The sequence below is a fragment of the Propithecus coquereli genome, unplaced genomic scaffold, assembly GCF_000956105.1.
Source record: "Propithecus coquereli isolate 6110/MARCELLA unplaced genomic scaffold, Pcoq_1.0 Scaffold35, whole genome shotgun sequence".
In the NCBI taxonomy this organism is placed as follows: Eukaryota; Metazoa; Chordata; class Mammalia; order Primates; family Indriidae; genus Propithecus; species Propithecus coquereli.
The window spans coordinates 9,316,389-9,342,275 of NW_012149174.1; the positions used below are offsets into that span (position 1 = coordinate 9,316,389).

At 35.7% G+C, this 25,887-nt stretch overlaps 1 protein-coding gene across 1 annotated transcript in view; it reads right to left on the minus strand.

The window, feature by feature from the left end:
- The window catches only part of PDE1A (phosphodiesterase 1A, calmodulin-dependent), a 362,008-nt gene that overhangs the window by 277,842 nt on the left and 58,279 nt on the right, over positions 1 to 25,887 (minus strand). The gene's annotated exons all lie outside the window — the stretch shown is intronic.

A 25,887-nucleotide genomic window follows, 5' to 3' on the forward strand; every position in this document is an offset into this window, starting at 1 on the left:
GGAAGGATTTCTACATGAACACAATGGAAGGAACTCAACACAAGTACTAATAAACATCTAGCCAAGGCACAGTAACAACAAGCAAGTATACAATCAAACTTGAGGCTCAAAGACTTGATTATCAACTGAAGAAACTGAGAGTTGTTAAATCAATTATAGGAAAGCCATAACCTCTTTCCTTCTATTAGGTTTATATTCTTTTTTCTCTTGAGTGATTAAGGCAGAAAACTTAGATTTACTTTTACATCAAGCACTATATTTAAGCCCAATCTTAGAACCTGAAGAGCAATAAGAAGATACCAGTAAATTAAATATTCACTTGGCACAGAGAAAAATAATATTTCTTAAATGTTTTCATTAACTTTTTCTCAAAGAGAATTCAAATTAACTTTGGGAAGAAAAGTTGACTTTATTGACTTATTCGACTTTAATGTAGTATTCAATAAGACAAAAAGACTTCATTATTATTGCTTAAATTACAAAAATACATTCCTTACATTAACACAACTGTACTGTGCAAAATACTAAAATTTATGACATAAATAACCAGGCCAATTCTCTTATATAGACTATGATTTATTATAAATAGTTTCTTTTTTCTGAAGACAGGGGTCAGAAATGGTATTCATATTTTTCCTGGTATGGAAAAACAAAGTCAGGCTTACTTTGTCTAGCACTTTCTCTCTCTCTCTCTGTCTCTCTCTCACACACACATACAAAGAATATGCCTACTCACACGTACACACACATGCAATACATACACATATACCCCCCCACTCAGTGTTGTTAGAGACTGTCATTATTAGGTGCCCAGTAAATATTTGTGAAGTTAATTTCTTAAAACACAAAGCTGAAACACACCAATATAACTTAACTAACTTATTTTGTGTAGTGAAATATATAATTGACTTGCATGACTTTTCCCATGAAAAGGACCCTTAGAGCGTCATGGTATTTTTTGTTAAGCATCATGGAAAACAGGTAAGCTTTTCTTTTTCTTGTTTCCTTCATTGTGATAGCCTGTTCTCTGGCTCTATTTGTAATATACAAGTGCCAAAGCATGCGATGGCAGAAAGATCACTTGACATTATGCTAGCCCAAGTACTGGAAAATGAATATATCTACAGGTTATCACTTTAACCATGTAAGTCTAGTCAAATATCAATCTTAGACCAAGTGAGTGTTCTTTTTTTAAAACACAATTTAATTAAACACAATGTCACAAGTTATATTTAAAAGAATTTTAAATTAAGTGGAGGAGAGAAAAGGAAATGCAAAGAAGAGAGGATTAGATGGCATTTTAGGTTGTATCACTATATATAACATATTATCTTAATTTCTTTTTAAAAACCTGCTTCTTTCACTCTTGCCTCTCCACCTTCCACCGAGGTTAAATCTAACTTTGTGTGTGATTACAGTACCCCACACACCTGAACTCCCAGACTGGTTGTTCCCAATCTTTTATTTTTTTGATATATCGTACATGAAAGATGAAATGTACATGTAATACTCCCTCAGAAAAGTACCTAGTCCTTAATAAAACCAAGAAAAGTAAAACATACACATTAAATGCAAGCACTACCATAATTTTCATTTGTCATAGCTACAAGTATTGCATCAGTAAAGTGGAACACCACTTGGTCAACTATACCATGAGATACATGGAAGAGTATGAATTATTCCCAATGAACTAACCATAACCCTTTCCCTTTACCTCTAGGGGGAAAACTATTGCATATAAGTGAAGGAGAGTGGCAACATTTTCGACATAACTTAAACCTGATTTAGCCTTTCAAGATAAGTCATTCCTGACTTTCAACATTTTATTCATTTTTTATAGCAAATTTCTTGCTACAAGTTTCACAACTGATTATGAAGCTAACCGGGCAACACAGTGAAACTCTGTCTCAAAAAAAAAAAAAAAAAAAAAGAAGCTAGCCAATAGATGACAGAGCTCAAATTTGAATTCAGATGTCTCATTCCTGAGCCCAAGGTTTTACTCTCTGCTATGTAGGTTGTCACCTTGCTGGGCACTCTTTGTCAGCTATATTTAACATTTTATGGAGAAAGAACTAAGCACTTTAGTGAGTATCTATTTTCTCCTAACCACCTACCCTAACTTAAATATAACATTTCCAATTATGTTTCCAATACTTATAAGATCCAACCCTAGAAACTTTTCCAAAGGGCCTTTTCATAGCAAGGTGAACTGAACAGATGAATCAATGATTATTTCCTAAGATCTGAATGGAAGTTTCATTCTATTATAAAGAGCCCTAGACTAACATTAAAGAACATACATTTAAACCCCAACTTTAGCAGCATTTTTTTCTTCAACTCCTTACTAGACAATTTCCTCACTAGTCAAACTAAGAGGTTGGGCCAGATGACCTCTAAGAACCTTTCCAGCTCTAAAATTCTATGACTCTCTGAATGACCCTATGATAAAATGTCAAGTTATTTAAATTTGTTGTTCAGCCAAGAATAAACTCTGTAGTAATTTTTAGCTTTTCTTAACCACAGTATGGTCATGCATACCACCAGAATACTCTTCATCCTCATTGTTGTAGGATTAAAAATATAGCCTAATACTTAAAACAAATTGTAGCAACTTTATTTTTTCTAATTGAGCTATTTTTTTTGTTTTATTTATTTATTTATTTATTAATTATTCCAGGGTTTTGTGAGGGTACAAACATTGTAGTTACACTTTATGTCTTTGCCTCACCCAAAGGCATGCCCTTCCCTCCCTTTAGTGCTCCCCGTGTCCTTTAGTTGTACATTTGCCCCCCCATCCCCCTAATCCCTAGAGAGTATTTCTGCCATGTGATCAACCTAGTGTTGATCAGTTAGTACCAATTTGATGGTGAGTACAAATGGATCCCGTTCTTCTGCTCTTGTGGTGCCCCACTTTGGATAATGGGCTTAAGTTTAATCCAGGAAAGTATAAGAGGTGCTAGATCACTGTTGTTTCTTATGATTGAGTAATATTCCATTGTAAACATATACCAAATTTTGATAATCCACTCATGGATTGACGGGCACTTGGGTTGTTTCCACATTCTTGCAATAGTGAATTGTGCTGCCATAAACATTCGGGTGCAGATGTCTTTATTGTAGAATGTTTTGTGAGCTATTGTTTTGTTTTGTTTTTATCCTTACAGCTTCAATTTGGAACTACCTTCACTAGAATGTAAACTCCAGGAAGGCAGAGATTGGTGTCTGTTGTATTCCCGGTGCATGGTACATAAGAGATACTCAGTGGTTATTTACTAAATGAATGAATACACGAACAAAGTGATCATTGATGCTACCTTATTATCTTCTTCTATAAACATTCTTTTTCTAAAAACTAAATCATATCTTTCATATTTTCTCCAACCCACTGTTTTTCTTCAAGGAGACATCTGAGTTTGTAAGGAGGTAGGTCTCTATGACATTGAGGTGACAGGAAAGAGGTAGCCTCATTTGCAAATTTGCAGGTCCTCTGGTCTCTGCAATAATGTTCTTTGTCTGATCACTTGGTTCCCTGCAGACACCTACAGCTAAAATCCATGGCTTCTCTGATCAATTGACTCAGTCTGGGAACTACGGTCATTTGCTGCTGATTGAGTCAATCTCAGCCTTCACTGTTGCTTCTAGATCCTCTGAGTCTCACCCACATCCTCCATCTGTATCTCCATTGAGGCTGTTAACCCTTAGGTATCTGCATAGGATCCCCTGGCCTCTTGCTATGGGCATACCAGGCTAGTGACAGATACACTGCCCCATCTCAGCTGACTTCTGAAATCCCCACAGAGCTGACAGGACTTCCTGCACCCTCCATCCCACACAAGCAGGCACTGAGGAAGGCTTGGGATTGGCCACACTATCCCACCATTTTTACTCTGTCACCACTAACTCACTAAACCACAGGAAAATCTTCTCTGCTTTAGGGTTTCACTTTCAACCAAACATGCTCTTCATCCTGAAATTTCAGCTTATAGGTAAAGACTGAAAATATTTTGACCATTTGCACTAAATGCCTTATATTTGGGTTCCCTTTCTATACTTCATCAAGGCAGAAGAGATATGCTTTCCCCATCCTACATGACAGAAAATCTCTTAATTTATCTCCTGAGGGCCCTACATCTATGGTTTATAATAAACCTAACATTCAAGTCTATGGGCCTTGATCACAATCCTGATCATGTAGAGCTTCAGGAATTTGGGGAATACTTTTTGGTGTGAAGAAAGCTCTTACAGGGGGCTCAAAAGTTCCATTTAGGTATTTAAAGCTGGGTTTCTGATTTGTCTTTGCTTTCATCTACGATAACATTAATACCACTCTCAATCCCTGCATGAGGCAGATGGGTATCTCTGGCTGACAGGGAAAGGGTCATACTCATCAAAATGGAAGAGAGAAAAGTACAGTATCCTCGTTACATTATGAAGCTTTCTTACTCATACTGTTCAGTATGCATAATGAGTAATACACCACACCACAGCATTAACATTCTGCCTAAACCAGCCCTCACCTACCTGTCCCCTCAATCTCAAAACCATGACTTTTTGATTCATTCCCCAACTAGCTGCACTTTGCTCCTCAAGCACTACATATTCTTTCCCCCCTCTCTATACATACTGTTCTCTCTTTCTGGAATGCTCTTCATCCTGCTCATTGCTCAATTTTCACTGCAGTGTCAGCTCTCAGAGAGGTGACTCTTCTGACAATCCCACCTGAATTTCATATACCTGTACCTACAGCACTGTCTTTGCTCCCCTTGCAAGTATCATATCATAATCTGTGTATATTATCATCCGTGTAATTTTTTGTTCACAAATTTATCTGTTCAACACATGAATAAACCCATTCTGCAGGATGCATAACTGAGGAAAAGATCTGAACATCTAATTCTTTCTAACTACTATAAAAATAAATCTAGTTAAATTATACCAAAAATATATTTTCCTCATATATGTGACTGTAAGAACCTAAAAATAGACTCTTACTGATCTCTTGCAATGCTTCAAAACATTGTCTAATACTTACATATGTGATTCATCTTAAAATATTTGTCATCACACTTCTTCAAACCAAGAGCTTTACATTCACGAGATCAAATACAATAATATCTTAGTCCATTTTGTGCTGCTATAAGAGAATACCTGAGACTGGGTAATTTATAAGGAACAGAAATTTATTTCCTCACAGTTCTGGAAGCTGAGAAGTCCAAGATCAAGATGCCGGCAACTGGTCTTGTGAGGGCCTTCTTGCCGTGTCCTTACGTGGCAGAGGCAGAAGAACAAGCTAATCAAATGTGAAAGATTTTTTTTTTAAAAAGGCCTTAATTCCATTAAGAGGGAAGCAACCCTCCTGGCCTAATCAGCTCTTAAAAGGCCCCATCTCTTAATACTATCCTATTGGCAACACCTGAATTTTGAAGGGGCCACATTCAAATCATAGCAAATGAGAATATTAATATTGGTAATACAACTGAGAATCACTTTGGAAATGGTTCTCAATTTCACCAAATATGTTTTCCACCTTAGAGGAAAGAAGAAGATTCTATCTAGTAAATAGTTTTATACTTGATTTTCTTGACTTACATGTCAGACTTAAAAGTTATGAACCACTGATTCAATAACAAAATATACCAGAATTATTATTTTTCTTAAATAAATAATAAAGTCCAGATTTATAGCTTCTAGTGAAAAAGAAAATATGTTCCCCAAATTGGCTAAATGTCTGGTCATTTAAATCCATTTGAAATGAGCCTTTCCACTTCACAAAGTAGGAGAAATTCCTCTTTGTCACTGAAGTGTAGAAGCAGGTCAGTTAATACTTGATTGGCTCCAATTAGCACTCCCACAAGTTCTGACAGCCGTTAGCATTAGCGCTGGCAGTCAAACAACTTCCTTTGAAAAGTGTGACATTCTGTGAAAACATCAACAACCACAACAACAAAGGAAATCATGTAAAACAGATTCTCATAGCCAAACACCCACTGCTAAGCGTGTAATCAAGCAATATATAAATCTACCATAAAAGGAAAAGACTTTTGTATACTGGGTAGTTAAAGGAACATTGCAAAAAGCAGCCTCTTTAATATAAAATTCTCTTGAGTCAGAGGACTAAAAAGGAAGTGGTTGAACAGGGGCTTGAAGGTTGAATAGGTATTCAATAAGCAGGATAAGACGAAAGGCAAGCCCTAAGCACCACGCAACAACACATGATTTAGAGGACACATTGTGGATGAAACAGCGTGCTGCGGTTCATGCTGCATTAGCCTGCAGAATTAGAGAGGCTCATGCCATCAGGCATCATAATTAGAGAAATGATCCATGTGATATCAAAGTGTAAGAGCATGTGATTCAGAGGTTTTCATTATTCCCCAAACATGCCAAAGATATTCTTATCTGCAGTTCTTCAGTCAGTGAAAAGTTGTTCAAAGGTACTGAGACTTGTTTAATGGTTATCTGCAGCTCTGACGTCCATCACTTAAGTCATCAACTTAACTTCAGTACTGAGTCATCCTTACCAGCTTTCCTCCATATTTTGTTTGGTTTCAACATGACTCTAAATTCAGTCAGTAGTTTTTTTAAAAAAAAAAAAAAATCTGTCATAAGCTTCCAGTAATGCCTATGAATAAATGTGCAGAATTACCACCAAGACATGAGCTGAATCAATGTCAATAAATGGAAAATTCCTAAATGCTAACCTATAGACTTCTCCAAGCTTTTAGAAATAGATAGCAATAGAGATAATCATGACTCACAGTAACTTTGAGTAGAAGCAACCACTGAGTTTGCCAAATTTTCAATAGCATGTATGGTAGGTTCTGTGTAAATAACCCAAATGTATAGAAATAGGTCACTACTCCTATTACCTTTCTAAAACAAAAATGAGTTATTAGCAGAGAGAATAAATACAGGCCACATATATTTGTACCCTCTCTCCTCAAAAAACTCATTTCAGTTCCAGCTTTTCTCTTTGCTTCTACTGACTATTCCCCCAACTCCAAGTCCATCGTAATGATCTATTCTTGCCAATGTCATCTCTGGAATTACTACCTCATTTTTCATTCAAATGCATCATTAGTATTAATTATTCTATGACATGCTATATTTACCATAATTTATTTGTACATTCATTTAATTAAACTCTGAATTCAAATTCAAATTAACCTAAATTAATGCAGGATTTAAACTGGTCAGTGACATTTTCCCAAGCCCAATACAGGACACATTTATTTACTGCACCAACTGATACGTAGCCTAATACCAGAATAGAATATTGGAAATCAAGTCTATCTTAGAAATTCTGCATGTTTTTCAACATTATGAGCCTTTGTGTTGCTCAATGGTCCTAGACAATAACAATCTATCCTCATTTGCTCTTTTCTCCACCCGACCCCATGGAAAATATGGAAGCAGGAAGGTTGACATTTGTTTGTCAGTCATTTGCCATGTGTCAAGCACTATATATGCACTGTTTCAGTTAATTGTGTACAGCACACTTAAAAGGTAGACTCTCATACCTTCATTTCACACTCAAAGAAACTAGAGTTCAGAAAAGTTACATAATTTGCCAAAGGCTGTACAGCTGGTATATCATAGCAATAGGATTTGAATGAAGTTCCATCTGATGCTGATACCTTTATTCTCACTAACATATTGCACTGCCTTGCCATGATCATATTCCAGTTTTAATAGCAGCCTCAAAGAAAAAAGCATCTTGGTTGACCATATCTTTAAAAGTATTATTCTCTGATAATCTGAATTAGGTAGAATGTAGCAGCAATTCTGACTTGATTTTAGAGACACATTTTTTGTCTGTTTTGGATCATTCACACAATATAAGCCTCACACATGGATAGATCAGCGAAATAAGAAAAGCAGAAGACTAAATATTTGGAGGCTTTAAAGTTTAAATTTTGCCATTTACTTGCTGTATAATCTTCACTGAATGGAAGTGGACAAACAAAACTTATGGTCAAAATGTTACTGAGAAACTCTAGGAAAAAAAAATCAAGTCACAGTAAATACACAAATGAAGTTGTAGTTCTATCCCTAACATACAGAATGGCTCTCCAATACTGAGGTGTGTCTATAATGCATTTCTCTCTTTAAAATCATGCCCACAGTAACCCAAATCATAAAAAAGCTAATTGATTAATTAAAATCCCCTACTTTTTTCTAAATCACATTATAAGAGTTTCATCTTCACTAAAAAGGATACATGAACTAAAAAGTCCATTCATAGACTTGTCAAGCTCAGAGTTACCAAGGAGATTACCTGGCCCTATATTTCACTAAAATAACTACTGCCATTTACTGAGCACATATGTACCAGGCATTGCTGAGGGCTCCATAGATCCTACTACACTGATTTCTCCCGAAGATAATCTGGGATAGGACTAGTGTCCCTGTTTTAGAGACCGCTAATATTGCACAGCTGGGACTGGCAAAGCAAAGACTCGAAAAGCAAAGCCCACACATTTAATTACTAGTGCCTTCCAGGGTTGGAGCCATCAAATATGATTCGTTTCTCCTTGTTCCTTACAATCATTTTGTATTTTTATCTTCATTCACTTCTTTTGTACCTGTTTCGTAAGTACTTTCTTTTTCAACAATGGGCTCCGAGGATATTATTAATTAATTCTTACCTTACATTTGTGGAGATTCTGAACTCACTTTCCTCAGTTGTTCTGCAAATACAGAACAGTGCTGCTGTTTTGAATGTACACATTGTTTCAGTATGGGAATTCACTGACATCTATTTTTTGACCTTGAGGTAGTAAGTTATTTGTTATAAATAGAATCACAGACTCCTGGAATCTGAAGAGACCTTCAAGGTTAAGTTATTCACCCTTCCAACCACTGCAGAATTCCTCTTGCTGTTCTTCTCAAAGAGGGCTCCCCTCCAAGTGTCTCTGAGCTGGAGAAAATGAATCTGCTGTTCCCTTGATCTCCAACCTCAAGACCTCCCATAATATGAAAATTTCATCTCGTTAAATGCTATTTGTAACTAAACACAGAGGCTTTTCTTATACCAACTTCTTCACCCAATATACAATCAAGAAACAACAATCTGCTCCAGCAATGGAGAGAAAACTGCCTGTGTTGGTCTTACTAAGGAGTCCTAAGTTGTCTTCAATGGGACTACTTCTAAGGCATACTGAAAGGCAAATTTTTCCTTATATACTACTTTTAAAAGTAACATGGTTTAACTCCCCTGCCAACGTGACAAAGGATGTTCTAAGTGTTAGAAGAATAATGATTATTAAAACACAGCCCCTCTCCTCAAGAAGCTTAAGTTTTAAGAGGAAAAATACAGTTTTTTAAGAGGAAAAATACAAGCGATTTCAATACAATTCATAAAATAAATACAAGGGACAAAAGAGGCACAGAAGGGAGACAGAGGAAGACACAGAGAAAATTGTGCTGTTTTAGCAAGGTTTCGCCAGTGATTAGAATTTCACCAAGAACTGTTTATCAGAAAGACAAAGTAGGGAAAGGAAGTCCAATCAAGGGAGGTGGAAAATAACACAGAAGCATGAAATACTATAGCATTCAGGAAGTGGCAGGTATCTTGGCATGAATTGAGGATAAAAGTGTGAGGGGGAGTGGCAGGAGATAAACCTGGAAAATTGAGAAGCCAAATCATATATGTCAGACTGGGGAGCTACGACTACATCCAGTAGGCAGGGGGCAGCCACTGGTGAGCTGCTATCAGGGAAATGGCACCTTCCAATTTGCAGTTTTGAAAGATCTCATTGAAAAAATGTACAAAATATTTTTGATTATTACAAGTGTGGGTGCAGGAGTATCAATAAAAAGTCTGTTAAAGTAATCTAGGTGAGAGATGATTGTGGCTTGAAGTAAGGCAAAGGCATTAATTGAGAAAGAGAAATCATTTTCAAGGGATATTAACAGGGATAATGCATAGAGCTTAGTGTATAATTAGGTGTACTGAATGAGAAAGAAAAGGATTCTAAGATAATATTTAGGTTTCTGGTTTGTTAGCTGGGAGGATAGTGTAAGACCCAGATTGGTAACAAGAAGAAAGAATTATGATGGAGAGGTGTGTGAGGGTTGAGGGAGAGTTGATGGAATAGGGAAGAAATCAGTTCTAGAGATAAAGTATTGGGGGCGGGGCAGGTGGAAGTATGCAATGTAAGAGTGGGGAACTACAGAAAATGAAACTGTGAATGTGGACAGTCTTGTTCATGGAAAACATGCAGATTAGAGAAGTAAAGTCCCAGGAATAAAACCCTGACAACCGAGGAGATGGGCAGGGAAGAGTGTCCAGCAAAGCTGTCAGAAAGGCTGGGAAGTCAGGAGGAAAAGTTCATCCTACAACCAAGGTGGATGGGGTGTCAAGTAGGAGAAAGGTGTCACTGGTGTCAAGGCTGAGAGCAATCAAAGAGAAAGAACAGAAACATTTCCATTAAAGTTGGCAAATATGGAAACAACTTGTGGCCTTAATGAAAGCAATTTCTGTGCTAGAACAATCATATGTTCAGTTAAGACAAAAAGTTCTGAAACCAAGAAAACCATGGAGATTGGGGCAATTTTTCTGATTAGGTATACTAAACAAATATTTCAGTCGATTGTTCCTATGGAAATAAATATAAAAAGAAGATATGGACTAACTGTACAAAATATTTGACATCACAGAAAGAAGAGATATGACCATCTGTTTACATAACAATATTTTGCTTTAAGGAAGTTGCTGCTGCTGCTGTTGTTGTTGTTTTCTATTTTAATGCCTTCATTTAAAGTTTCTAAGGAATGTTTTCTTTTGGGAGGACAGGTACATGAACTTAACAGAGGTATGAACCAAAAAACGATTAAGACAAAGTTGCCCAATATCCTCCTCAGCTTGGCATTGACTTGAATAACCTTCTTTTTGTGGTTATTATGTATATATAAAAAGTGACACTCTGCGGTCCTAGGCATATAATTTAAGTATGCACAGATTGTCTCATGTATCTTCATCTTTCTTTTGGGATTCATTTCCAGAATCCCAGTGGTCACATTTTGATTTCTGGAAGTTCAAGCCCCAAACTGCTGCAACTATCTAGAGTTAATATTCTACATATTTTCTTTCCATCTTGATTTCTACAGAAACTTACCTATTCTGTGTTTTATTGGCTCTAAATGGTACTGTAAGCCAGCTGACCTGATGAAGAAATCAAATCTGTTAATATATTGGCAGATGATAAATAACTGCTATCACATTTCAAAACATGAATATTAAGAACTCTAACAGTAAGTAATTATGGTATACTGATAGGATGTTATCTAGTTATAGATGCCCTTTAAGTTATACCACATATTTTCTTCTTATTTTCAGGTATTATATATTCTCATTCAACTATAATAATTGCCTCTTGTGTTTTTATTCCTGAAAAATAAATAATAAATATTTGACATATTTTTGCATCATTAAACAAAGATCTATTCCAAACAGCAATACTTTCCTTTTGGAGAATGAATTAACAACACATAAAATTTAAGGTATACTCTCAATATTACGATATAATTTGATCTTAACAAATTATCCAAAATGCCTATTATCTTAATACTATTTGTTTAAAATATGCTTTATTTTTCCCACTAGTTTAAAATGTTACTTTTATCATACATTTAACTTTTCATGTTTATTTGGCTCTATCTCCCTTCTGTTGATTTCTCTACACTATTTCCACACTGTTTTAATTGCTGTAGTTTTTAGAATGCTTAAACATTGGGTAATGCCAGCCTTCCCTCAGTTTCCGCCCCCCACAAAATTTGTCTTGCATACTAATGCATGTTTATTTTTCTCCATAAACTTATGTTTATATATAATCATTTTCTATATAAAAATCTCCTATTGGTTTGCACAAAAGAATATTGAGGATAATGGGAGCCAGGTGTCTCATGATTGGACAGGGAATTCCACATATCTAAAGGGGAAGACTAGAATAGATGTTATGGCATTGGATAGAAGTTAGAGGTACTGGTATAGACTATAGGCTTTTTATATAATATACACAATCCTAGCTATGTCCAGTGAGAAGACCAAGAAGTGATGGCACACCAATAGTAATTAGCACACCTACCACCCAAATGTTGGTTTCTATACACCACTCACTACTAAAAGTAATGAGGATTCTTTATAAAATAGGATAAATCTCGGGCTAAGTAGAGAAAGTACAAGATGAAATTGGAATATATTATGCTAGAAAGTAAGAATGCATTCAAAGAATAATAGGGACATATCAAAATAATGTGGGAACCAGCTCAAAAAGCCTCTATTGATCAAATCTGGGAAAATTTGAGCATGAAAATGAGTAATGACAGCAATGTAATATTACCCACTGAATAAAATCAGAATCCGTGAGTCATTACTGACATAAATAAATGAATGAATATATTGGGAAGAAAGCTCTTCCTTATCTGAAAACACCAACTAATAAATATCAAAGGATTGATGGAGCTAGAAAATCAGTGAAATTAAAACCAGCAGGTGAAAATTTGATAAGGAAGAAGCAGAGTGTTTATATAGTCTCAAAGTATCTTTCCATTAATTTCTAATTAATTCAAAGAATTAAAAATGGGAATATTATTGTTACTGCATCATTATTAGGACAAACCAGCATTATGTGCCTCCTGAGCCAACACCACAAAATCTCATTTTAGTAGAAATAAAAATTTTTAATTTCTTATGTCTGGAAATACCATACATATCCAAAGTGAAGGAGAGTCTACAAATAATTGGCCTGGACTCTAAAACTGTCAAGGTCAAGAAACACAAGGAAAAGTTGAAGAACTGTTCCAGATCAAAAGACTGCAGAAATATGACAACTAAATGCAATATATCATTTTAGATTTGATCCTGGATTAGGAATGACATAGCGATGAAGGATATTATTAGGACAAACATGAAACTAGAATAAGAACTTCAGATTAGATGGTAGTATTTTATCAGTATCAAATTTCTTGATTTTAATAATTGTACTGTAAATGTGCAAATGAGTGATTAAAATTATATGCATTATGTAATGTGTGTTTAATTTTATCATACTCATATAATAAAAATTCATATTTAGATGCCTATTTAATTACACATGTAAAGCATGAGAGAGAATGAGAGATGGGGCAAAATATAAACAGTTGTTCCTGGAGTTCCTTATACTATTCTTGTAACTTTGACTTTGAAATTACATTAAATTAAAAAATTTTCTAAAAACTTGATGCAATTTTAATTTTTAAATTAAATCTTAGATTGAAAAGTCAAAGGACATGTATAATTCAGCATTATCTTGAAATTTTGTATCTTACATAAATTTTGCTACATCAAAATTTTATGATACCATATTTCAGAAGCAAGATTTACAACTTTGGAGAATGACATCTGTGTATTGTTTATGTTCACAGTGATTTACAAACAAAATAAAACAATCAGTAATAAATAAAAGGAGTAACCCTGATGAGTATTAAGCCTAACCAAAATGTTCTCCCTTCACCAAGGTTTACCTGAGTTCTTTAAGTAGAAATAATCTTCCAACTCTTAACTCACATACTGTTGTTTCTCTAATTTCCCTGGAACATATAAAACTTTCTACATTGGATAATAATATGTATACACACATTATCTCTGATAATCAACTAAATAAAACTCATTAAGTGTTGAAATCCCATTTGCTTAAAATCATTCGATGGCTTCCAGATATCCTCAAGATGGTCAAACTCCTTAATATCATAGTATATAAAATAAAATATTATATATTATATTTAAGCTTAATAAATAACATATATATGAGATATAGTCTAGCTATATCTCTCAAAATCTCCCCACAGACTTACTCACTACCTAGACACACACTCAGGCTTCAGCTATATTGAACCACTTTGAGTTCACCTAAATCACTGTGTTCTCCCTCCAGGAATTTACAGTTTCTAAGTTCCTTGACCTAGAATATGCTGTCTTCAAACTCTTCCCCTAGCTTCTTCTTGCTTAACATCAACCGTCAATGTGGATATCTCCTGCTTCTAGATGCTCTTCCTGATAATCAAATCTGAGATAGATGTCCCTTCTTTGTTACCGTTGACCATCTTTACTTCCATTTCTAAGGAAATCATAATTGCAATAGCTCTTTGCTTCTTTTCATTCACCATTAACTGTAACTTTCCCATCTCATTTTGTTCAGCATTGAGGGAATAACTCATCTTTGTATTCCACTGCCTTAACATTGCCTTGCATGAAGCAGCTTGTCAATTAACAAATTCATATTTATATGACTATTCATATTGTATCATACTTGAGCAAATTTCTACCTACAAATTTTGAGTTTGGGGAGAAATCTATCTATCTATCTATCTGTCTATCTACCTATCTCCTGCTCAGTCCACAGAGAAGGCTAGGAAGCAAGGACAGCTCAGCAGCAATGGGCAAACCTAGTACCAAGACCTTAGCTTCTATATATACCATTATCTACTAAAAGACATTTCTATCTATCCACACATACATGTATACATATGTAACTATATAACTATTTTTTTCCAATAGAATGTCTTTAGTACTTAATTTAGTACTCTTATTCTTCTTTTTGAATAGAACAGGGAAAAAGAGTGGAAAAGATTGCTAATCCTTTGGGGTTTATTATGCTAAAACAGTTCTGAGATACACAAGTTAAACTTGGCATACTTTGGATCTGGGCCAAAAAATTGTTTTTACTGGCTATGGAAAATGGAATTTTAGACCATGTTGAGCCATACTATAATTATGTTTGGAAATGTATGATGTGATGGTTGGGCATTCAGTGCAATTAAATGAATATACGTCTGCTAGAAAGTGATTGATTGCATTTTTCTCAGCACTTAAGGCTAATGCAATCAAAAAGCGAAGGAGTTTAACTTCTTAACAACATTTACTAAAGATATAGAAATATAAATATTTCCAAAAGACAATGAGGAAATATAAAGGAACTTCCTTCTAAATACAAATATTAAGATCTCAATAGGGTTAATACAATCAACCAAAGTCAGCTGTTTCTTGATATAAAAACAACAGTAAAACAAATCACTTAGAGTAAACACTTTATGCCTTGAGCTATCTCCTCAAAAAATAAACATTCCATTTTCCCATTTGACATAGAATCAAATGACACTGTTTTGCTTCTAAACAGGATTATTTTTTCTAGATTTCATGGATGTTGGTGATTCCCTTCAGGAGAGTTGAAACTGATAAATATTGTTTTAGAGAGCTGATCTGGAGTTGAAAGAAAAACATTTTATGCCAATAAAAACCATATTAGCTCCAATGTGAAAACTATACAAAAGAGGAAAATCCATAGCATAACAATATGATTCGACCATTTAGACAATATTAAGAGCCAAAATATTATACAACTTTTAATGCCATTACTTGGATCAGTTTCTGTCTAAGACAATAAAAATTTAAACACTTCCTGTTTGATTCATGCCCAGTATTGTTTTTTCCACTATTGAAGCTTAAAAATACTTGAGCTGGTTTAAAGATTAGTGTGTTGTCATAAAACCTCACATGCCTCCTAAAGGTATTTTTAACCCTCAATCATGACTTCATATTTTAAATTTTTTTAATATGTTCAAGGGCTTTTAGCATCAAAAGAGAATTTCACCAAACCTCATTAGGCAATTAGTTATGATAGAAATGAGGTAACATGCTGAGCCATGAATATTCACTATTTAAAATGCTAATATGCAAGATAAAAGTACAAGTAAGTTTTTCAATCATTTACATTTAAATCATAGTGATGGCAGTGTTTACATTATCTCAGCTTTTGTCATTATATTAATATTTCAAATATAATAGCCAGAATAAATTAATTAAAAAGTAAAGTCGTTAGTAATGGTTTCCAGGAATATTTTGTGGTATCTTAAAATGCTTACTAGATGAAAGGCATGCTCAGAGATTATGTACCACTCAGCTCTGTTAGACAGCCTACCAGTGAAGTAAAACTCTTACAAGGTTCAGTTAACACAGGACAAAGATAAATTTATCTTAGCTATTGATCTCATAAAGGCATGTCGTTTACCACAGAAAATATCAGGTCAGAGGGTAGAGAGAAATTTTACTGCCATTAAACATTTATTAAATTAAGTGTAGTCTCCTGTTTTGGTCAAGAGTGGTTACTATACTGCACCTTGACTGAGACTAAGAATTCTCTGAACTGTCAGATTTAAGAACTGATGACAGATATCTACTTACTTTGAAGGAAAGAATAATTATTCAGATTGACATTTTCTTTGTAAATGGAAATGTAAGGAGAAAAAAATGAATAAATATGCTAATTTTGTTGTTTGAGTAATTAAATGACCTCCATTACACATGTAGGATGTTTAGTTCAAATTATTAAGTATTAATTTTAAGCAACCTTCTCTGTTTAGAACAGAGAGCATGTATTCTGGAATGGCCTGCTTTGGTGAGAAACCCAGCTCCTCCTCTAAGGAGATATGTAATTTCTGTAAAATTATTTAAAATAGTTAAGCTTTAATTTCCTCATGTGCAAAGAAAGGAAAATAATCATTGGGACCACTTGGGATTTCTGTCTTTTTAAAATGAGATAATATATGTAGATCGCTTAGACAAATGCCTGTTACCTAGTAAACTGGAAAAAAAATGTTTTGTCTTTTCATTTTAATTTATACATTAAACTCTAGAATTAGACTTACAAGTTGGTTAGGCTCAAAATTGGGAAAATGTTAACTTTGAAGACTTTTTCATTTATACACACACACATATATACATGTATGTTCTTTATTCATTCTTTATTTCATATTTCATTTTATTACATGATATTCCCCCATAAATTTTAATGTTCCTCATTATCCCTAGATAATGTTGCACTTAGTTTTGATGTCCTACTATCTCATCATCTATGAACAATAATTTCCAAGTGGATGAAGGAGGAGCATGGCTGTATAAGAAGACCCTCTCAGAATTAGCTAGATTTTTCCAGACTGTAAGCACACACCTGACCCCTACTTCTTCCCATTCCCACCAAATTCTGACACTTGCCCCCAAACCTCCCCACTACCAGTTCAGTTCGTAAAGAGTCCTTTTTGCTGATGGCAGCATGTATCACAAATACAGAGAAATAAAAGAAACATACTGTAGATCACCACCAAATAAGGGTTCTTGAACTTTCCAGTAAGGATAGTACTACGCAGGCCTGGAGACCAAGGGATCATTCCACAAGGCATACATGCCTACCCTGTAATGCCCAGCTCAAAGGCCATCTTTTCAACCATATCTTCTGTGGTGCTCCCTGCTCTCTCCATCTGAACAACCACAAACCTTATCTATACTTTCTTATGACATGATTCACTTTCTACTATGTACTGGAGTTTCTTATGTCTAAGACATGTTTCCCTACTAGCCCTTTGTGCATTATGGATAATAAGTGGTTGGTGAATGAATGCATGAATGAATGAATGAATATCATCAAATGTCTCTCTTTGAACCGTGTCTAAACTGTTCAGACGACCTTGTGCTTCAGAGTTCCATCCGTGGTCTGCCATATGAATGTCTGCTGCTGAGCATGAACATTAACCAACTTTTTGACATTATGGGGTTTAGAACACAAGCTTTTCTTGCAACTCTAGCTTTATCTGCTTGACCATGTGATCTTGCTCCACAGCCCTGGGCGTCCCTGCTATTTTTCCAGATCCCAGTCATGCTGTATGACCACAAGCTGCATTTTAACATTTTAGTACTACAGAATGAGTTCAGTGAACCTTCTTCTAGTTTGCAAATCCTTGGCTTTCCTAACATTTCGAGATTCTAACACTCATGCTGGCACATTAGGTATGCTCAGTAACTTTTGATTTCCTTCTTTCTTTCCTTCCCTCCTTTCTTGATTCCCTATTTCAAGTCATTTGAACCATGTCAGAGCATATGTTTCAAATAAATAAATAAAACCACACCATTTGCTTAGTCTTATCATTTAACAGCAGTCCCCAACCTTTTTGCCACCAGGGACTGTTTTCATGGAAGACAATTTTTCCATGGACCAGGGAGTAGGGGGATTGTTTCGGGATGATTCAAGCTCATTACATTTATTGTGCACTTTATTTCTATTATTATCACATTGTAATATATAATGAAATAATTATATAACTCATCAGAGGTTGGGGACTCCTGATTTAGATTGTTTTTGTTTTTTGTGTTTAAAGCAGATTTTAAAGATAGGTAATTTAGAGTTACTTTAGAATTATTCTCTTCAATTTATGACTTTCCCTTATTGAAGTCTGATTTTCAGATACCCTGAAACTATAATTTTAAAGCATATGTGACCTTTTAGGACCCAGCACAAATTATAGACCATTCTGCTGTGAAAATTGTAAAGAATCTCAGGTATTTAGAACGGAAAGAAAAAACTTCAAAGGCATTCCAAAGCAGCTCTCTGTTCTTTCCACATTACATCCAAAAAAACTATCACCCATTGCTAATGACTGTGCCTGCCAGCCAATTTTCATCTACCAACAAATGTATTCACTTACAATTCCTTTCAGCAGAGTTCTCAGTTGGCTTAATTTAGTGGGGTTTAATGGCTGAGGTCTAAATGACCTTTTTTTTTTTTTTTAATTTAAAGACTACGTACATTACAGAGTTGCCATAACCTACTCTGATTCCATTTTATAGCGGGTATAAACATGAGTTATGGTGTTGGTGTGGAAAGGTATTATACTATAGAAATTACTTGGTTCAGATGCTGTATTTTCCTCTAGGGAAACTGAGGCCACAAGACATACTAAAGCAGTGTCCATTTCCTCTATTCCATAAATTTAAAGTTAATTCTTCTTTATGTTTTCAAATATAAGTTTAAATTTAAAATAATAACTATTGGAGGTTGACACGATTATACTATCTACAGGAGTACACAACATACACACACACACACCAGGAAATACTTCTAGATATTCTTAGGTTATTAGTCTTGTCAAACCTTGTAATAAATCTGTAAATGAAAGGCATCACAATATGACAAAATTCAAAGTTTGGAAGGATCCCTGCCAAATATGTAGGCTGAGCCAGAAAAAAATCTACCAAAAAAGAAAGAGCAAATGAAAAGATAATCAACTGAGCTTTACCAAAAGAAAAAAAAAAGACAAGACACCTTAATGGAAAATTCATTCTGTAGCATTAACAGTGAAAAGAATTGGGCTGGGGGTGGGGGGAGAATAATTTCCTTCACCTAATTACCTGTACTCTACTCCTTCGGCAAAGGAGGGTGTTTGTGATTCAAATATTGTTAACAGCATTTCAAGTTGAAAGGAGAAAACGTATCTGTCCGATTTTTATTTCATACAGTTTTGTTTTCCATGTTCTCTAAAAGGCACTCAACACTCACTCTTTGGCATATTTACCTTTATATCTATAACTGGGCAGAATCATAAAGTCCTAATATTCATAAAAGCAGATATGAAAAAAACCTAGGTTTGAAAATTGGTTCTGTTGCTTACTAGCTATTTGGCATAAGATAATTTTCTTAATAACTTTATGCCTCAGTTTCCATATTTGTAAAATAGAATTGAGAATAATAACTACTTCATAGGGCTGTCCTAATAACTAAATGAAATCAGAGTTGACTTTGACAACTCTATAGTGCATGTAGCATTTAAATTTTTTAAAACGTTTAGATCTCAGTTATTATACCAAACTATTAATAACTTAAACCAACTGAGATAATCCGTGTAAAGCATTTATAATATTACATCATAAAATATGTTAGCTAAAATTATTTTTACCTCAGAGGGTTGTTGTCAAGATTAATGAAAAGAACATACATACATTAATTTCTGAGCACAGTACCTGGTACTTAGTAAGAGCTTAATAAATAGTGACTTTTTAATTATCATCATTATTATCATTGGCATTATCTTTAATTACTCCTACTACCAACTGCCTTCTCTTTTTTTCCCCACCAAAGGAAATAAAAGCATCCTGAAGCACCTATCATATTTTCAAAAGACTGTGGTATCCACAGAATTTATTAATGAGGGAATGAACAAAGGAAAAAAAAAATAGAAGAAACAGAGATATAAAGTGCCAAACTGACCCAGAAAGTTTTCAATTGGAGAAATAAGCTGTAAAATCTTCCATGAGCGGAATTTAGGGCTGGCCAGTTTATGACTCCACCTTAGTTCATACGCCTCTGTTGGCCTCTCTAGGCCAAATCAGCATTTGCCCATGAAAGTGAATTTATTAGCTCATGGCAAAAAACAATATACCAATGACATCGAGCTAGTCTTCAAAAATGTTTTTTTAAATAAAATAAACAACATTACTAGGGAAACGAAAATCCCCTGCAGTTTAATTAAACCAAGAGCTAGTAGAGATCAAATCAGGCTCATTTCTTTCAATGCTATTGTTTTGTCTTTCAGATTTCCAAAGAGCCATGCTTTGGAAATTTTTATTTCTTCATCAAAGAGATGTTACATTAATATTATAATGATTAAAACACTAGCTTTTAACTATCTATAAAGCACAAAAATAAGAATTCCTCACATTTGCAAAAATATATATATCTTGACTACAAAAGGAAAAGGGAAAAAAATAGATATCTACAGCTGGCACTGTTTGTTTGATCAGCTTCTGAAAACAATAAAGAATAGCAAAAGTACACGAGTCACCATATGCAAGTCCTTTCCTTCTGACAAATTTAATTTACAAATAACTTACACCTGTATTCAGTAATTCCCATTGAAGTTAATGAAGGTTAGGCTCTGAATCTCATTTAAATGACCAATGCTATAGAAATATGTTTTTGAAAGATGTTTTTCTCTTCCTAAATAATATTTTAAATATATAAATACATAGTAATATATTAGTATGCATATGGAAATGTGAAAAGGCATAAATACACACTCTCCCCCAAATATATTTCTGTTATTAATTGGCGCCATCAGAGAATATTGTACCTTACTTTTTTAAGTAATTGAGGTTTGAGTCTTTAAGCTTTTTAAAAATTTTTAATAAGTTTTATTAATATAAAAAATATTTTGAACTGTATTATACACTCCTGACCTTATGTAAAGAATTATCATCAATCAGTGAGGATTCTGCTCTTCTTTCAAGGTCACATGTCAGTGTGAACTTGCACAGTGCACAACCTATACTCTAGTTACTTAAACTCTTGATGGCACCACGAACACTGAAAGAGAACAAGGATAACCTGAGGATGCTCAGAGTTGTGCAGTGCCGCTGTCCCCTCTGACAGCTCCCAGCTGCCCCTCTCTTCTGTTCCCTTTGTTGCTTTGTCGTCCTCACTACTTCTGCTCTGTACTGCTTTCCTCTAAGCATTTCTGCTTTTTTTTTTTTCATTTTCTTTCATTCAACATTCAGGGCCAGCTGTGAGCTAGAACCTCTGCTGGGCACTGGTTATACAGCCCTGAACAAGAGGGACACATTCTGCCCTGACAAGATTAAATTCCTGCCTCCTTTGCATTTGTCCTTGAAGTTTTTGGTCTATTTTCTTTTTTTTGTTCAGGATTCTGCAGTTTAACTTCTGGCAACTTGATTCCATGATTACTACCAATCAACAAAATCTGTTTTCTGCTGAGTGAGCCAATCCACTATATTTTACTGGAATAGAATGTTACAATGAGACATTTTCCATCTCAGTATCTACTGAAGCCCCATGCAAAAAAGGTGACAAGTTGTCTCACGATTGGAAGTGAGTTGCAGGCCCATCAAAGTAGGATTTGCAAAGGAAGGGTTTGAGGGCCAATTTGTGATCCCAAAGCAATCACCCACTTCCACGTAACAGGGATTGAGAGGCCAGAAGGAATGTAAGGAAACAGAACAGACTTTGGTGAATCTGAGTCCCCCACGACCACCTCCTTCCCAATGGGGGAAGGCACAGCTTTGCTTTTCCCTCTCCTATGACCTGGTGAGAGGGGCTTTAGTGACACCACTTGGAAAGACTGACAGGTGTCTCCTGGAGGGTAGAGGACACCACGGCCTTACTTGTGACTCACTCATGAGAAATCTAAAGCGAAAAATACTGACTGAGACCCGGGAGAAGAGAAATTGTTGCACAGGGGGTAGCACTTCCCAGGTTGGTGCAGAAAGCCTTATGCAAGTTTCTCACAGACCAACTGCAGCCCTGGAAGAGAATAGGGTGCTTGGGATTGCCTTAGATCCTGCCAAAGAGTGCACCCGGAAGTGTGCAAACACCTCAGCAGTAGGAAAGTGAAGGACCTCAGGAGGCCTAGGAGCTGAGGAGACAGTGATTGGAAGAGACAACTCACTCAATTCCCTCACACCAAGGCAGGACATGAATAACCCTCAAATGTGCTCCAGCAGAGTCTGCCAAAGCCGCACAAGGCCAGTGTTTCATCACTATAGCAAAACCAGTACAATCAAGTGATGCCTTCTTGCCTGAGATCTTCTCCCTCCCAATCCACCTTCAACCTGGTAAGCATGAAGCAGCCTTGTGAATGCGGGTGAAGTTCTAGGCAAGAAAAAAGTACAGAAGGTGACTATACCCCCACCTCTATTCCTACCATGGCCAGTCCCCACAAACAGATCCAAGCTGAGAGATTACAAAACCCTTTTACCTTAAATGAAGATGGACACTTTATTACACTAAACTGTGCACATGATTACTGAGATTATTTTTTTGTGACCAGAGTAATTAGATGTCATTTTATGGCCTAAGAGTAGACAGATAAATCATAGTTTCTGCTCAAGTTTTCATGGTCCCTTTCAGCAAATCTTGATAGTGGCCAGACTCCTCAGTAGGCTTTTCCCTTTGTTTTGGCACTATCCTTATTAGTCATCCACTATAAAGCTCATAGGATGATAAAAGAAACAAGATGCTTTTTGGGACACCTCTTGATGCAGGCCATTTTTTTCTCAGTCCTAGAAAATGTCAGCAAGATCACTTCATAGCCAGACTGGAAGCATGATGCCCCATCTGTTCTGCTTATTTTTCAAAAGATTTGTGAACGTGTTCATTTTTTAGAAAAATATTTCTTTGTGCGAGGCATTGCTTTAATGGAAGAATTTGCTAACAAGTATGTGTGTGTGCTGACTGTTCAAAAAGTAACTTGTATTTATATCATTTTTGATATATCATGCTATGCTTTTATTCAAATTAACTCCAGAAAATTCAGATCTAATTAATATTTTTGAAACCAGATAGATGTGAACTCAGTATAGATGAAAAATGTTACCTCCACTGATCATCAGGGTTGCTGAGCTCCAGTCAGGCGCTCAAACCTATTAGACCAGTTGAATTCAAAGGGAGCTCTCTGGATCAGCAGCATCAGAATTAACAGAGAACTTGTAGGCCACAGAAATCACCAGGCCCCCTCCCATGCCGATGAATCAGACCTGCGGGGCTGGGGCCCAGCAATCTGGATTTTGACAAGGCCTGTAGGAGATTCTGGTGCACATTAAAGTTTCAAAATCACTGCATTGAACCAAAGACATTTTAAATAACAAATATGTCATTTAGGCTCCCTTTATCAGCCTAAATGTTATAAATAACATAGCTCACCCATATAAATTTTTAAATCAATATAACTGTAATATAATGCTTAAATAAAAGGAATACAATAAAATAATATGAATTACCCTACGTTAGCACATCGGGCATGATGACACTTAAAGACATCCTCAAGTATCCAAACAATTGCACCGATCACTGTGAGTACAATGTGTGCTCTACAACACGTGGAGAAAGAGGTCTGTGAAGGATTTCTGCCTCCAACACCATGTTCACATCAGTGATGTGATATAACCGAACAACTTTGGAAAATTCCAAACAAAACAAAAATAAAATCTTCAAGCTCTTACCAGTACAGTAGTAACATTCCTAGAAAATTCAGTATACATTGAAACTATGTCAAAAAGTTTGAGTGTGTGTGTATTTGTGTGTGTGTTTATATGTAAAATAGAATTAGTCTCTAGGCTCTGATAACTATAAACAGGTTTTCTCCTACACAAATATCTGGTGAGAAACTTGAAATTCTTATGGGGTGAGAGACAATTTTCTATATTGGAGATAATTTTTCATATTGTAGGACTTCTATTACCTTACATACTAAATGCCTGTTGTGTCCCTCAATCACTGGAACAAGCAAAAAACATCCCCTAGTATTTTTAAACACTTCCTAACAGTCATTATTAATGCTTTTGAGAACCACTGAAAATCAGTCCATCTGAACTGATTAGGTTGATAGATGTTCCCTTTCTTGTTAGGACATGCATATACGAGGTCTGTCCTGAAAGTATACAGCCATGTAATATGTATGAAAAATAGAGTCATTTATTGAAGAAGATGCAAGATACAAGAAACTTTGTACATAGGACAATGTCGCCTAAGTCCTCTTCAAAGTAGGCACCTTGGGATCTCACACAGTTCTCCCAGCGTCTCTTAATCTAGCCCATACACATTCAACTTTCTCAGGAGTTTTGCTTGTTGCAGGCCTTCCAGAATGTGGATCCCCTTCAACAGATTCTAGACCATCTTTGAAGCATCTGTGCCACGCTTTTATTTGTGCTGCACTCATTGCATCGTCTCCAAAAGCCCTCTGAATCATCTGAATAGCTTCTGCAGAGGAATGTTCAAGCTTAATGCAAAATTTGATACAGATTCATGCTCTACTGAGTCATTTTGAATGCGACAGCCACACAGTAAACATGCTCACTCAACGGCATCTAGCGCCCCACTGACTAGTACAGTGAAGTTGTCATTGTTCATGCATGTGTGTTCCAGGCCACTCTCTTTGGCTGCCAGGTTACACCAAATCATATAACAAACCAGGTATAACAAACCATTCTTGTTATATTAAGAATGGCTGGATAGTTTCCAGACAGATCTCTCATACACATACACACACAAATACACACACACACACACACACACACACACACACACGTTTGTATGTTTTCAGGGGAGATGTACTCAATCTCAGGCAACAATTCCACTTTATGTGGTAGAGGATAAATTCATTGGTCAAAACAATATAATGAATTTTCTGCCCTGCTGTATTATTTTCACAAAAATTTTGTGCTGTAAAATACTTGTAAGTACTAGCTGGTGGGCTCTGGTAATCCTATTTTATTGACTATGAACCTGAAAGGGCCAGTACCTCAAGATGAATCCCAAGTGGCTAACTGGGCCTAAATTTAGAAGCCAAGTGGCTAACCAGGCCTAAAGGAGCCAAACAGCCATTTGCTGACTAGAGGTCACACACCTTCTCTGAGTTCCCAGAAAACCCGCATATCTGCTTAACTTTGAGACTTTCATAGGTGACTGTCCCTGTTCAGGTCCTAAACCAACCAATAGGCTGTGGCCTGCATTATCCAATCAGAACTTGGCTGCATTGACCAATGAGAGCTCAGCTCATCTATGAATCAAAACTTATCTGCATTGACCAATCAGAACTAAGCAAGTTTGAATCCTCCATTTGCATAAATGGACCTGATTGGGAACCTGGACAGGAACTTTGGCTGTTAAAACTGAACCTCCCTATCAGTTTACCAGACTTTAAGCTGTACTACCAGGCTGTAGTGATTAAAACAGCTTGGTACTGGCACAAAAATAGAGACATTGACCTCTGGAACAGGACTCAGAATCCAGAGATGAAACCGTCTGCATATGGTAATCTAATCTTTGACAAAGCTGACAAAAACATACACTGGGGAAAAGAACCTCTTTTCAATAAATGGTGCTGGGAAAACTGGATAGCTACATGCAGAAGACTGAAACTAGACCCCCACCTCTCACCTCTCACAAAAACCAATTCAAGATGGATAACAGGCTTAAACCTAAGGCATGAAACCTTAAGAATTCTAAATGAAGATGTTGGGAAGACCCTTTCAGACATCGGCCTAGGTAAGGAATTCTTGAAGAAGAA